The 14,263-nt window shown below is 40.0% G+C and overlaps 1 protein-coding gene across 6 annotated transcripts in view; it reads right to left on the bottom strand.

The window, feature by feature from the left end:
* LOC139464043 (thrombospondin type-1 domain-containing protein 7A-like) overlaps positions 1-14,263 on the bottom strand; it is a 402,501-nt gene that overhangs the window by 260,821 nt on the left and 127,417 nt on the right. For 2 of the 6 annotated variants that reach the window (XM_071245559.1, XM_071245561.1), the window contains exon 1: positions 3,981-4,257. The exons of the other annotated variants lie outside the window; for them this stretch is intronic. The gene's annotated coding sequence lies outside the window, so the exon portion shown is untranslated. Of the gene's footprint in view, positions 1-3,980; positions 4,258-14,263 lie in introns of those variants that run through there. 6 annotated transcript variants of the gene reach the window in all.

Raw genomic sequence — 14,263 nt, 5'->3', positions numbered from 1 at the left:
TTAGTCAACCCACCAGAACATCCTCCTCTGGATAATCAGGACTCCTTGCTTGAAAATGTTAGTGACAATGACATTGTGAATACAGATGACACTGATGATACCGTGTATTCAACTCCAGTCAATGCACAAAGGAGGTCAATCCGAGCACGGCGACCACCTCAACACCTCAATGACTATGTTACCAATTTCTAACATGTTTATGTTGCTCTGTCCATCAACTGTGTCTGGATACCTTTTCGCATTTAGGCTATAGTTATGGTGTCGTATCAGCTTATATCACGTGATGTCAAGGATATCTACATCAGGTTTTAAGTTTTATTGTGACCAGTTCTTTTGGGTATTGTTTATGACAGTATGAGACTTTAATAGTAACCCATATCAGGTAATGTTTTACAAAGAAAAAAGGAGGTTGCGCCAGTGTGGTTGGCGACCGTTGTTTATGTTTAGCGGCAGACTGCCTAGGTAGTGGGAGAGTTACCTCCCTGGGTTTGTTTCGTTCTCTCTTCACATGTTGTTTGGCCATTACTGAGAAGTAAAGCTACAAGTATATTGGAATACCTGTGTTGGGTTGTGAATTGCGAGGGTCCAAACTGGCGCAAGAAGGATATTGTGTAATATAAGATTTCAGAGACTAAATGTTAGTCGAAGGAAAATTGTGTAGCACCAAATGTACTGTATCATTGCTTGGTCATCTGGTCAGCCAAGGCCACCATGTCTTGAAGATGGACACAGATACATACATGTGTTATCATTTGCAACAAATTAACAACATGTGTAGTGGCTACTTGTTCTACTGAAGAAACAAACAGGGGAATGAGATATCACCATGTTTCATCTGATATACCACAGTCGGTTGATGCATGCGCGCTGGGAGGTAGCAGTCTGTAGAATCCCAGGTTCCCTGGCCACGGACAACTGAGACTAATTGGACGTCTTCTGTTACAGCCACTTGGCCACTGATTATAATCAAGAATTACACAGAGAGTCAGGGCTCTATGGAAGATTTGTTCAGAAACAATCTTCAAGTAATTATCACAGAAAGTAAAGTGACTTTAAAGATTGAACCAACAATATTTAAAAGAGTTGCTTTTGCTAAAGATTTGGATCAAAATACATACACTGAAACAAAAAAACTTTAGGATTTATATGTGATTTTTATACTGGATAACATGTAAGCTATCATAATTTTAATAGTCCATTTGTATGGCACTTTTCCCATGCTGTACATCATGCTCATCATTAATCAGATATCAATGGAGCAATGAGCACTCCATTATCATTCTCAGCTCCCTTGGGAGTATACAGTCCTAGTTACTGGTGAGGCGCTAGAAATTTAACAGTCACATTGCCCTACACTCGATCACTCACTCACTCACTACATCCTACTGTGTACCCACTCACTGCTGGGAGAACATAGGTATATTTCGAACACAGTTACTTGTCTAAGGAGACAGCACATGTGCTACATGTGCTTCAGTGTTGGGTAGAACCGAAACTCTCCAAACCATGAAACTCTCTCAGGTGCCAAGTTGTCAAACACGGTCACCCATTCTGCCGATAAGGAATATTACAACAATGACAAAAATTTAAAAGTGCACTTTTCAAGAAATATCCATTTTGTTAGCGATAAACAGAGGACTGTTTTCTCCACCTGACTTAAAACATTTTATATTCGTTCAGTTTTCGTGAAGCAGAAATAAATGAAATAATCTGTGTGAATTACGAAAAAAAGAAGCAATTAAAAACAATTTGTTTGTTTTGGCATAAATAAAATCAGTCCAGTATACCGAAACATGTGAATGTAGGTGTTACTGGCTTCAAACAGGTATGGCCCTGGGAAATTACAGTCACCCGTTCTGACTACACCCCAATTAGATTTCAATTTACATACTGGTATTCACTATTTGTCTGGTCGTTGACCCTTACATTTTCCTGAATGGCTAACATTGCTACAAACAAATGTGGTAGAAATTGAAAGAAATATAGAATTTACTTCTACAAGTTGTAGCAGGATCACGAGGGCTACAGGGGGCGGTCGTGTAGCCTAGTGGTTAAAGCGTTTGCTAGTCCCGGGTTCGATTCCCGACATGGGTACAATGTGTGAAGCCCATTATTGGTGTCCCCCGCCGTGATATTGCTGGAATATTGCTAAAAGCGGCATAAAACCAAACTCACTCACTCACTCACGAGGGCTACATATGGTTTTATGCATCATGCGTTAGGTTTCATACCACGAGCCCCATATACCTCGAGTAAAATCCTAACAAGGGATGAATAACTCCCCATGTACCCCCAGTCATCCTTCTACAAAGAAATTTTTCATACCGACATGTTTTAATATGACATTGTAAAAGAATTAAAACAAATTAAAAAATGATAGAAAACATATGTTTGATAGAGATGAGGTTAGCTTGTGCTATGTGACATGTTTTCCACTGACTCGGGAAAATTTCTTGAAGCAAGGTATAAGGGATTTATTCTGCCCAAATGAGAAACTTATTCCCCTCCAAGGCGGGATACACAGTATTTTATCAAGATCACGTGGACCAATCAGATCACATTCTGACATGGAGGTATGATAAGGTGGGATACCCGTAATAATGATCCTCAGTTGAGGTGTCATGAAACATGCCAGTGACATATAATATATTAGGTTCATGCACTTGTATGGCTAAATTAATTCAAAGCAGTGGGTATTTAACTTTTCCTAAAATATGAAACTGTTCAAGTGAATAAAGAAGAGGTTTTTTTATTGCTGTATTGGTACATTAATGTGACACTTTAACAGATTGTCCATGTTTCCATATATGAATAATTGACTTGTCCTTGCATGTGTTTGTGACAGGTGTCACCAGAGAGGCAGGATACGCTCACCTTTTCAAGAACACCTGGTGTCACTGATTTTCAGTGATCCATTCATATAATTTAGACCCAATGGAATCTGTTTCGGCAGATAATCGAGACTGATTATTCTCTGGCGTTGATGTTTCATATTATGATTATGAGTGAGTGAGTATGGTTTTACACCACTTTTAGCAATATTCCAGCAATATCACGGCGGGGGAAACCAGAAATGGGCTTCACACATTGTACCCATGTCGGGAATCGAACCCGGGTCTTCGGCATGACGATCGAGCGAACGCTTATTAACGCTTATGATTAAGAATTGTTTACAGTGGTAAATAGTAAAATCAGTTTTCTCAGATTCACATAAAAGTCAATATTTTTAACTTTTGAAAATATTTTAACAACATATGGGATAAAATGTCTATCTATGAGAAAATGAATTATTATTATATATATATGTATAATATAATTATGTTATTGTGCATATCAAGTAATTTCCTTCAATTTCTAATATGCAGTGACATTCAATTGTAAGTTTCACAAAGAGCTTGCCAAGGCAATAACATTATAATGCAGCAGCATCCCAGTTTTAACAACACTGTGATACCCATTCACCATTACAGTCAGTAATCCTGCCACATGTAATGAAATGAGAAGAAAATCCATTTTTGATTGATATATAATGCTGTATCTTTGACAGTTTGACCATAAGTCAACAATTTTCGGCTTCACCTCTTCATGAAGCAAGGATGGTAATAGACTGACTTATATTATGTCTTCCAAACACTCCTATACACAGTGATTACAAAATCATACCATCTGACATCCTTCAGTATGTCAATAGCCACATCAACCACTTGCCTTTAAACAATATTTTCCTAAGGAAAAGACTGCTGGCAAGTGTATGATGATCCGTCATCATTCCATGATAATTTCCAAATTCAGTCAAAAAATGATATGAAACACGTGTTACAGGCCCAGATATCACTGGCATGTACTGAATGCACCCTTAGTTGCAGATCCAAACACAAACATTGCAGCCATCATTCTTCTCTGTGTCATAATCTGGTTGTGTACCTATAACCATTACATCAGCCTCATGTTCGGGTCAATCCAGAAGATGAACCTTTTACCTTTGCTACGTGCATCACATTATCCCAACCAGGCGAGAATTCAGGAGAATGTTAGGCAGAAATAAATCCATCACAAATTCCCTAAAAGAAAATCACTTTTTTGGTGAGAAACAAGATGACAGAACCTTTCTGGAAGTTGTCCATTGCTGGAGTGCATGCCTGTCAAGGGAACGGAAGGAAGGTAAAGAGGTTGAAATCATGTGCCATGCAGAGTGCCCTCTGGTGGCGGACTCCCTGGATTTCGCTACCCTGCAACCATATAGTCTGGAATCATCCGGGAAGTAAATTCTAGAATCCATGACAACCACTTAAGGTATGGCTATTGATGAGCGGGGGATCTGTTAGACGTATCACCATGTTACACCTACAAGCAGTTGGAGTGCATTCACATCTGTTACAGCACAAAATACTCTAAATGCTTCTTAAACAGAAACTTGAAGCAGAAAATATGTACAGGAATCTGACACAAGTATTGTCTTCAAGAACTTGCCCTTGGGTCTGTGTTTAAAGCCTTGGTACCTCTCGTATGTCAACTCCTATACGTCTGTATTGTTTCAGCGCTGTTGGTGGTGAGTTTACCAAACATGCAGGTGTGCCAGACTATTAGTGCACCCTGGGAACCGTCTGCCAGGACTTTATGGCTGCTAGGCTGCATACAGCATCAGTTAAGTAAGAGTGCATTTCTTTGTTGGTTACATGCTCACTGGGGCTGGATAGGTCTTGTGTTGATGACACTCATTACTTCTTGTCATCAATGGTTTGTTGTAGTTCTGCTAAACAGAAAAATCCCAGCTTTTGGTGGAGAGACAATACTTGTTTGTTGTTTAACACTGCATTCAGAAATATTCCAGCTATATCATGGTGGGCTGTAAATATTTGAATCTGGTCCAGACAAACCAGTGATCAACAGAATGAGCAATGTCTACGCTGCCAGGGTAGGATGACACATAATCCATCAAGTCACTTCTTACACCAAACATGAGGTTGTAGGAACTTGTCACACTAATCTCCACAGGACCTCACTGTGATGTCACAATGTATTGCAAGAGTTATCAACTTACATCAGGACTATGAAGGAAAGCAGTTTTATCTTCAGACTCAATGTCAGTGTAGGTTAAAGTAACAGCTGACTAACATTCTAATTTACACAATACCTTCCTCATGAAAGTTCAAATGAAAAAAATAATACTTACAGGTCATATTATCCAGACATATCAACACCACATGACAGTGAGTGAGTGAGTTCAGTGACCCTTTGAATGAATGAATAAATGATTTTTTTGTTTGTTTGTTGTTTAACGATGCACTCAGCAATATTCCAGTCATATGACGGCGGTCTGTAAATAATCAAGTCTGGACCAGACAGTCCAGTGATTGACATCATGAGCATCGATCTACACAATTGGGATACGATGACATGCATCAACCAAGACAGCGAGCTTGACCACCCGATCCCGTTATTTTCCTCTTACGAATGAATGAATGAATGAATGAATGAATGAATGAATGAATGAATGAATGAAACAGCCAAAATGATACATCTCTTTGCCGTTTGCCACTTTGATGAAACAGCGGTGTGGTGCTGATTTCTAATAGGGTTGAATCTGGGAATTTGGAACCACTTTAGCAATATTCCAGCACTTTGGTCTGCACCAGTGGGCTTGAACACATGAGGGGGTCCAACTTGAGCAAATGCTTGAACTACCACCATAAACCAAACCCAATGCCGGAAGTCTCCTCTGCCAACCACCATCAATGAATCAGAACACACATGCCTTGTGAATGGTGACACAGAAACGTCATTACTTGATTTGTAATCAGGAACTGAGGATCCCCACAAGTATCACTCAAATATGGTGTGAAAGCTTTGTTGTCTAGACAGTTCTTGCTCAGGGCAACATGTGATAAGACCCGCTGCTTTAGTATCTGTGAAACCAATGCATTCTTAGCTGTTTTTTTCTCCTCTGAGCATTTCCAAATACAAATGGTTCTCCATGACACAGAAGCACTGGTTAATTAGGAAGTCTAGACTTGCAGCTATGATGTTTTCCATTTCATTTGTAATTTTTTTGTCAAAGAATTTAAGAAATTTGTTGCAGAATCCCAACTTGCAAATGTTTCACCAATTCCTGAAAATAAAACAAAGTCGAACCACACAAAAAAGATTTAACTTGATGTAAAATACCCTCCAATTCTAGAATCATCAGGACTGTTTCATAAAAAAAATGTTTTTTATTTGACAAATAAATGGAAAAACAGGAAACACTTATTTTCTTTCGCACTTTTGAAAGATTTAAGTCCTGTTGAAGATTACGGTAGACAACCAAAACACGGAATCCTTCCAACCCCCATGGAACAGTAATTATAGACAACTGTTTCTACACCCACACATAAAGAACAATAGGAAATCAATTATTTTTTTTATGTAAAAATAGACAGGGGCATCATAAATCGTGTGACACAGTTCTCTTTCCATAATTTCCTGTCAACAAAGCGTTATTTACTGGTGCTATCCCCTCCCCTGCTTCATCACTGAAGCCTGCTACACTGCATGGTAATAAACAACACTGCCCCCCCCCCGTCTTGAGATATATTAGACAAAGTGGAATTATATTCACTACCCAAAAACAAACATCTGTGATAAACACATGCGTACCGTATTCAACATAATAAGCGCCCCGTCCTAATAAGCGCCCACGGCGATATTTGCCAATATATTGGCAAGTGAACATTCCAAATTAGCACCCCTTCCAATTGATCAATGTACGCAAGACTTATTTATTTGTGTATAATACGCACTCGTGTGTTATATGCACCCTTAATTATGGGCAATTAAATCCTGGAAAAATATATCTGTTGTATATAAACAGTCAGGCCATCAGCATAAACCACGAAATTTATCTTTTAACTCTGTTTTTTTCAACCAAAATAATATCTAATAAGAGCCCCCTATTTCTAATTTTGAGAGCGCCCTGGGCGCTTATTACATCCAATACGGTAGTTGGAACAGTATATGTTGAATACTGCAACATGGAAGGCAGTGACTTGAGCTAGCACCCTCACAAGGTTAGGCAATGGGGAATTATCAAACACACTAGGGCTGGGATGGGTAACTCGGGTACCCGGGTCGGGTGGGTACTGAGTAGGACCCGGGTACCCACAGAACTACCCGGACCTGTGGTTAGTCATGTGATTATATGATTGTTTAATGGCAAAAATTATCTAGATCTCTATGGTTACACTATAAGCGATAAATGTTCAGATTTCTTTCTGACTTTGCACACATTCCTTCTGACTTTATATGTTTGTATAATGATAAAACATCAGTAAACTTCAGTGTATGCATGACCAGATTGGTTTATACATGTATCTTAATTTATTTTGACAGGAGTACTGTCAATCTATTCCCAATGGGACATGTTTTACCTATGTCTTGAGACCTACATTGGGTACCCGGGTAGGGTCGGGTAATAGGGAGGTGGGTACCTGGGTAGTAAATATGGACTCGTCCCAGCCCTAGCACACACATGCCTCTGGATGCTCCAGGAGAGGTAATGGCAATCAGTAAAACAATAAAGGCATGTCAATCAAAGAGATTTCTTCCACTTCTTTGCATACAGTCGCAAGGGAAGCGTTATGCTGTTTGCCGTTAGTAACTGTGTCACAAAAGATGCTTTAGAGATAAGGATTCATTTGTGATCTACTGATGTAATCTTAATCTCTTGCATGGAGTTTTTTACCTATACAACAGGAAATGTTTACCCTTTTCGCGAACACCTGGTTTGGGCAGATTATTGCGACTGATTATTCTCTGGCCTTGCTGTTTCATATTAAAGAAACAGAGAATAGAGAATTGAGAATTTGTTCTGTAAGAACAGGTACTGGTAGTTGTATTGAAACTTGGTTCACGGACTATGAACCAAAAATAGCAATAGATAAAAAAATATGAACAATCTAACAGTAAGAAAACATTCCAAAGTAGAACCATATGGAAAGTGATGAGAGATTGGAATATTATTATTAAATATTCATATATATTATTTATAAAACATTTGATTAAAATGTGTTTAAGAAAACAAACCTGTTTCAATATTAGTAGATCTCTAAACCTAACCTCGATTTCATTCATAGCATCCATATCACACAATCATGTGCTGTATTGTCAGGTCCAGAACATTAGCATCCATATCACATCATCACCTGCTGTATTGTCAGGTCCAGAACAATAGCATCCATATCACATCATCACCTGCTGCATTGTCAGGTCCAGAACAATACCATCCATATCACATCATCACCTGCTGTATTGTCAGGTCCAGAACAATAGCATCCATATCACATCATCACCTGCTGCATTGTCAGGTCCAGAGCAATAGCATCCATATTACACAATCATGTGCTGTATTGTCAGGTCCAGAACATTAGCATCCATATCACATCATCACCTGCTGTATTGTCAGGTCCGGAACAATAACATCCATATCACATCATCACCTGCTGTATTGTCAGGTCCGGAACAATAACATCCATATCACATCATCACCTGCTGTATTGTCAGGTCCGAAACAATAACATCCATATCACATCATCACCTACTGTATTGTCAGGTCAAGAACAATAGCATCCATATCAAATCATTACCTGCTGTATTGTCAGGTCCGGAACAATAACATCCATATCACATCATCAGCTGATGTATTGTCAGGTCCAGAACAACAGCATCCATATCAAGCCAATCCCATGATCATATCAACCCCTGCTTAAACCCACATCTTGTCATGTCACCAGAGCAAGGTTGACTGACCCTCGACATGACACCCACAGACAGAATCACCAATGAGTAACTGTTGAACCATCAGCTCTGTACATAGTTTGGCATCAATATCAGATCAGTTTTTTGATCAAGTCATTTACAAAAAATGTCTTTGATAAGATCAGCAACAGTTGATGAACCAAAATGTATAATGAAACTGCATATTTTTGGGGGGGTTCTCATCCCCAAGTGTGTTCTCTCATCATGCATAGCCTCAGGTTGGATTCTCCAGATGAGCACAATATGTGAAGTCCATTCTTGCTGTCTCCACTGCAACATTGCTGCAAGAGGCATCATGTCCAACTTCCTATACACAACGGTCTGCCCTGTATTCAATACCTGAGGCCATATGTCAGATGTAATTAAGGCATTCTGGTGGACATGCTGTCACTGAATCATGTGTCAATGGTCTGTCCTTTCTCAATGTGAAAGAATATTCTGACAAGGATTTGTACTTTCATCCAATTTTTGTTTTAAGGTGAAAATGCTTTGATGTCGGTTGTTTTGTAATAATATATTAATTATCTTACTCATGTAAGTCATCTTAGGGAGGACTCAACTCAGCGCTATCTTGCTTATCTATGGTAGACTTTACCACTGCATGTCAACAAATGGAATAAATAATGAAGCTGTGATATTTACCCTGATAAGACCCACTCAGTCCATATTCTAAGGTCATTCAGGGATTAATAACTATGTGGGCTTGGCAACAAAAATTTGAAATTTATGTTTATTTTGTTCAAAATTTGTATTTTCATCTTATTTTTATGAAAGTGAGGTGAAATGGGGTTTAAAGTTGCATCTACAATTATTGCACTTATATACTGATGTGCATGTGTAAGCAAGGATTATATCCTACCTAAATATTATCCCAGGGGAAGTTTTACTCTAGAGGATTAAACACACTAGAGTATAGTATCTATAGGAAGAAACACACTGGTATGGGTTCAAATTCACTAGGGAGAATCATCCTGACACTAGACATCACCGGGATAAAAAATACGGTAGGATAATATTCACTCTTACACATGCACATGAGTGCGTGTGTGGCTGCTTGTACTAGTCCAGACTAATGCCTATTTATAGAGATACCATGCCTCAGTTTAACATGAATACCCCACTAAGCGGAGTATACTGACTCTGAGCTGATAAGTCCTTCTTTAAGTCGCATAATGCAGATCACCAGGCAGGGTAACAACAAGTACCATCTTTAACATCTTTAGGTATGACATGGCTGGGGATCGAACCCTGGACCTTCCACCTCTGGGCAGACACTCTACCACTTGACCTTTTTTCTTAATTTCAGGGGTACATTAACATCAACTTTAACATTGCATTCAATACAATAATATAAAACTAAGCATTTAAGCCTATTCCACTTTACTGGTCCTGCTATCTGAGTCAAATACAAGTCACCTGAACCAAACCATCACATTAGTTATAACTGTATTAACATGCATGGATACTAAAGACGCCCAGGCAAGCACAGTGGGATGGACACAACAATGATAGGAAAACTCCATATCTTTTGGAGCAAAAGTGACAAAACCCTTTCCATAAGCAGAAGAAATCTCTCGTGTATGGTTCCAACTACTGCATGGTAACCCATTCCCCCTCAAGCCCTGCTTGTGTTGCTTGTTTGTTGTTTAATGCTGCATTCAGCAACAGTCCAGCTGTGTGACTATGACTATGACCTGTAAATCAAGTCTGGACCAGTCTCTCAACCAAGCCACCGAGCCTGACCTACCGATCCATTTGGACACATCTTAACACCAACATAGGTTGCTTCGGGCCAATTCTAACCTGGAGCCCCACAGGAGAAAGTTCTACAATCTGAGTTTCCAATGTTTTTTTCTCATATTGGTTTGTCAGTACAAAATGTACTCGACAATCTAGTGATTGACATCATGAGCATTGATTTGCGAAAAGGATAAAATGCATCGACCAAATCAGCGTGTCTGACCACCTGATACCATTAGTTGCCTCTTATGACAAGCATGGGTTGCTGAAGACCAATTCTTTCACGAATCTCCATGGGGTATTATCTGATGAAATGTTGAGAATGAAACTCTTTTTCGGATGTTCTTAAGAAATGCACTCATGCTTTATTCCTGCTAAACCTGCATGTGGACTTGATCAACGTTCGTCGAATCATTTTGGTCAGATACCCCAGGGTAACAAATGCTGATCCCTTGGAGTTCCAAAATTTGCATGGTCAATACCCTGTCTGACACAGTCACACTTTGAGCAGCAATCCTAACACCTTCAATACCTGGGAATCCCCATGGTCTATATCCGTCTGCTGATAAATTGGAAAGTGCCGAGAATCGTCTCGTCTTAACATGTAACCAGGGTCATCCAAGGTCATCAATAAGCATTTATAACAGGGGCTTGCCCACCATAAGATAGATGTGGGAATAACAGATGTAGGATATACATGCAGACAATTCCATAATTTTGTATTTCGTGGGGCATAAAAATAAGATTACAGGGAACATGCTATCAAAATCCAATAATAATTGTGTCTTGTGGATTGATGACAGAGCAGGGGACAAGGGAAGTATGATCGATAGATGTTCCGTCATGTCAATTACCAACTCCCTGTAGGATTATAAATCAGATAAGAAGGACTCTCGTAAATCACCAGTAGAAACCTTACCAGTTACAGTTACAAGGAAGCTATAATTACACACATTACACTGGCTTACTCGTGAATGTGCTTCTGAATCGTCTATATGTGTGTCACGAAATCACCTTGATCTTAGTCATGAAAATAGACTTTCGTCACCCTCTGGGCTGTGGTGAACATATATTCATGTAGATGATAGCATCCCTTCAAGATAAGTTGTAGACATTATTAATTTGAAATTAATGAGCCCTTAAACATGTTTGCTATTCTAAAAGGTTCCATATTGTCCTCTGGGTTTTTTATTATACTGAGTCAAATTAAAAACTTCACATTTTTAAAAGTTATCCCATATATGATATACAATGGACAAATGTATCAGAGAAGGTAATTTTTCATCATTAATGTCCAAAGAAGGAATTTAATTAACGGTGGTTACCATAATTTGTTCCAAGCGCCTACAGTATTGAGTAATAACATCAACAGTTTAAATCATAAGTCCCAAGCACGAGAATCTGATGGCAAACAAGTTCAGTAGCGTGTATGGCCACCATGTGCATTGACACCTGCCACACAACGCCTCTGTATGGACCTTGTGATGCTTGTGAACACATGATTGGGAAGATGACGCCATTGTTGCTGAAAAATGTTGCCAAGATCTTGCAAATTCTGTGGTTGGTTCTGGAGAGTGCGCAGACTTCTGCCAAGAGCATCCCAGACGTGTTCGATGGGATTAAGGTCTGGAGACCTTGACGGCCAGTCCATGACGTTGACTCCCGCATTCTGAAAGAAATTTCTTGTCAAAATTGCTGTGTGGGGTCTGGCATTGTCGTGTTGGAAGATCAAACCGGGTCCATGTGCTGCCATAAAAGGCAGAAGTTCTGGTGTCAGTACCTGGTCGCGGTAAGCAGCAGCTTTGAGGTTACCACGGATGACAAGAAGCCTGGAACGTGCATTGCCACAGAAAGCACCCCACACCATGACACCATTGTGCTTGAAGGTGAGCAGTTCTCAGACGGTTTCGAACAGTTTGCGCACTCAGTCTACCCTTAAACAGTTCATTTCTGATTGATGTAGCCGTTACGGAGGTGACATAAGACAATCTGACAATCCTCTGCATGTGGCATCACATGTGGTCGACCTGGCTGAGGGTGATCAGCAGTGGTACCTGTTTGCTGTAGATGCGTCTGTAAATCATAAACAGTCCGTCAACTACAACCCAACGTCCTCAGCTACGGATGTTCCCGTCTGCAACATGCCGATGGCACGTTCACGTTGCACATTTGAAAGGCGTGGCATGACAATGGCTGTAAAGACTTTTGTCTTCTTGTGTTTTTCTTTTTTTGTTAATGACTGCTAACAAGTATGGCTGAAAACACGTGCGGTATTATGGCCACGTGACCAGTTGCACGTGAAAAAACACTTTTGCCATAGTGCTGTGCACATGATTTTGATCGATTCACCTGCACAAAAACGGGTGTTATCTGAAGACAATACGTGGCCATTGCTGTTTAAATACACAATAAGGGCCCACAATGATAACTGGTCAAAATGTTAAAATTTTATGATTGTGAAGTTTTTAATTTGGTTCAGTATATTATCATAAAACTGCAAAGGGTCAAACATTGTGTACACCGTACATGTATATATACGAAGTATTCACTATGGTTGCAGCTTTCCAAAATCCCACCAGCAGCAGTTTAAACTGTTAAATTCTGTTACTGGTAACTTATCCATGCATACACCCATCATAAGCATGGCTCTTCAACCTCAATCTGTCACCTTATCAACCCAAAATTCCCATCACAAGCACTGCTCTTCAACCTCACTCCATCACCTTACCAACACCCAAACTTCCAATGACTATCACAGCTCTTCAACCTCACTCCATCACCTTACCAACACCCAAACCTCCCATGACTATCACAGCTCTTAAACCTCACTTCATCACCTCATCAACACCCATACTTCCCATGACTATCACTTCTCTTCAACCTCACTCCATCACCTTACCAACACCCAACCAACACCCAAACTTCCCATGACTATCACAGCTCTTCACCTCACTTTATTAATACCTTATTGTCACAACAAGCATACTTTACTTTATCACCACTCGGGTGTTATTCAGTGTCTCTTCTCTGCCATGTTCAGTGTCTCTTCTCTGCCATGTTCAGTGTCTCTTCTCTGCAATCTTCAGTGTCTCTTCTCTGCAATCTTCAGTGTCTCTTCTCTGCCATGTTCAGTGTCTCTTCTCTGCCATGTTCAGTGTCTCTTCTCTGCCATGTCCAGTATAACCATCTCTTGGTATCCATCCATCATCAAACACACTCTCCTCTCAAGACCTTGCCTCTCCTTCATTCCAGTCTATACACCATTACTTCCTTATTTCAAACCGTAATCCTCAACAAAAATACCAACCTCCTGTCCAACATTTAGCCATCTATCACTGCCAATTGTATTCTTGTACAGTAGGAATGGACAAAAGGTCATGAATGGGCATATCTGCCTTCATCTACACCCCATACCTCCTGTTTTCACCTCCGCGTCCCATCTTGTCCATACAGCGGCAGAGACATGGGATGACAACATATAAATCCCAGTCCTAACAACCAAAGCTCTGTTCACCTCAACCATATAGTGCCCTCGCCCTGTTATTGTAGGTTCCTTGTCATGTGAGATTAATTTGTCTGCTCGATGCTTCAACTGATGTCTACAGCAAGTACTTAAGACAGCTCCAGCTCAGCTTCCTGTGATTCACTGTGTCCATGTCACAGAGGCAGGTCCATCAAGACACAGCATTGCATCATCTCCACATGCAGCAGACAACCACGTCTTGTCTCA

The sequence above is a fragment of the Haliotis cracherodii genome, unplaced genomic scaffold, assembly GCF_022045235.1.
Source record: "Haliotis cracherodii isolate W230 unplaced genomic scaffold, xgHalCrac1.p SCAF_16, whole genome shotgun sequence".
In the NCBI taxonomy this organism is placed as follows: domain Eukaryota; kingdom Metazoa; phylum Mollusca; class Gastropoda; order Lepetellida; family Haliotidae; genus Haliotis; species Haliotis cracherodii.
Note: the sequence above shows the minus strand (reverse complement) of the source record. Positions and strands in the feature narration are given on the sequence as shown.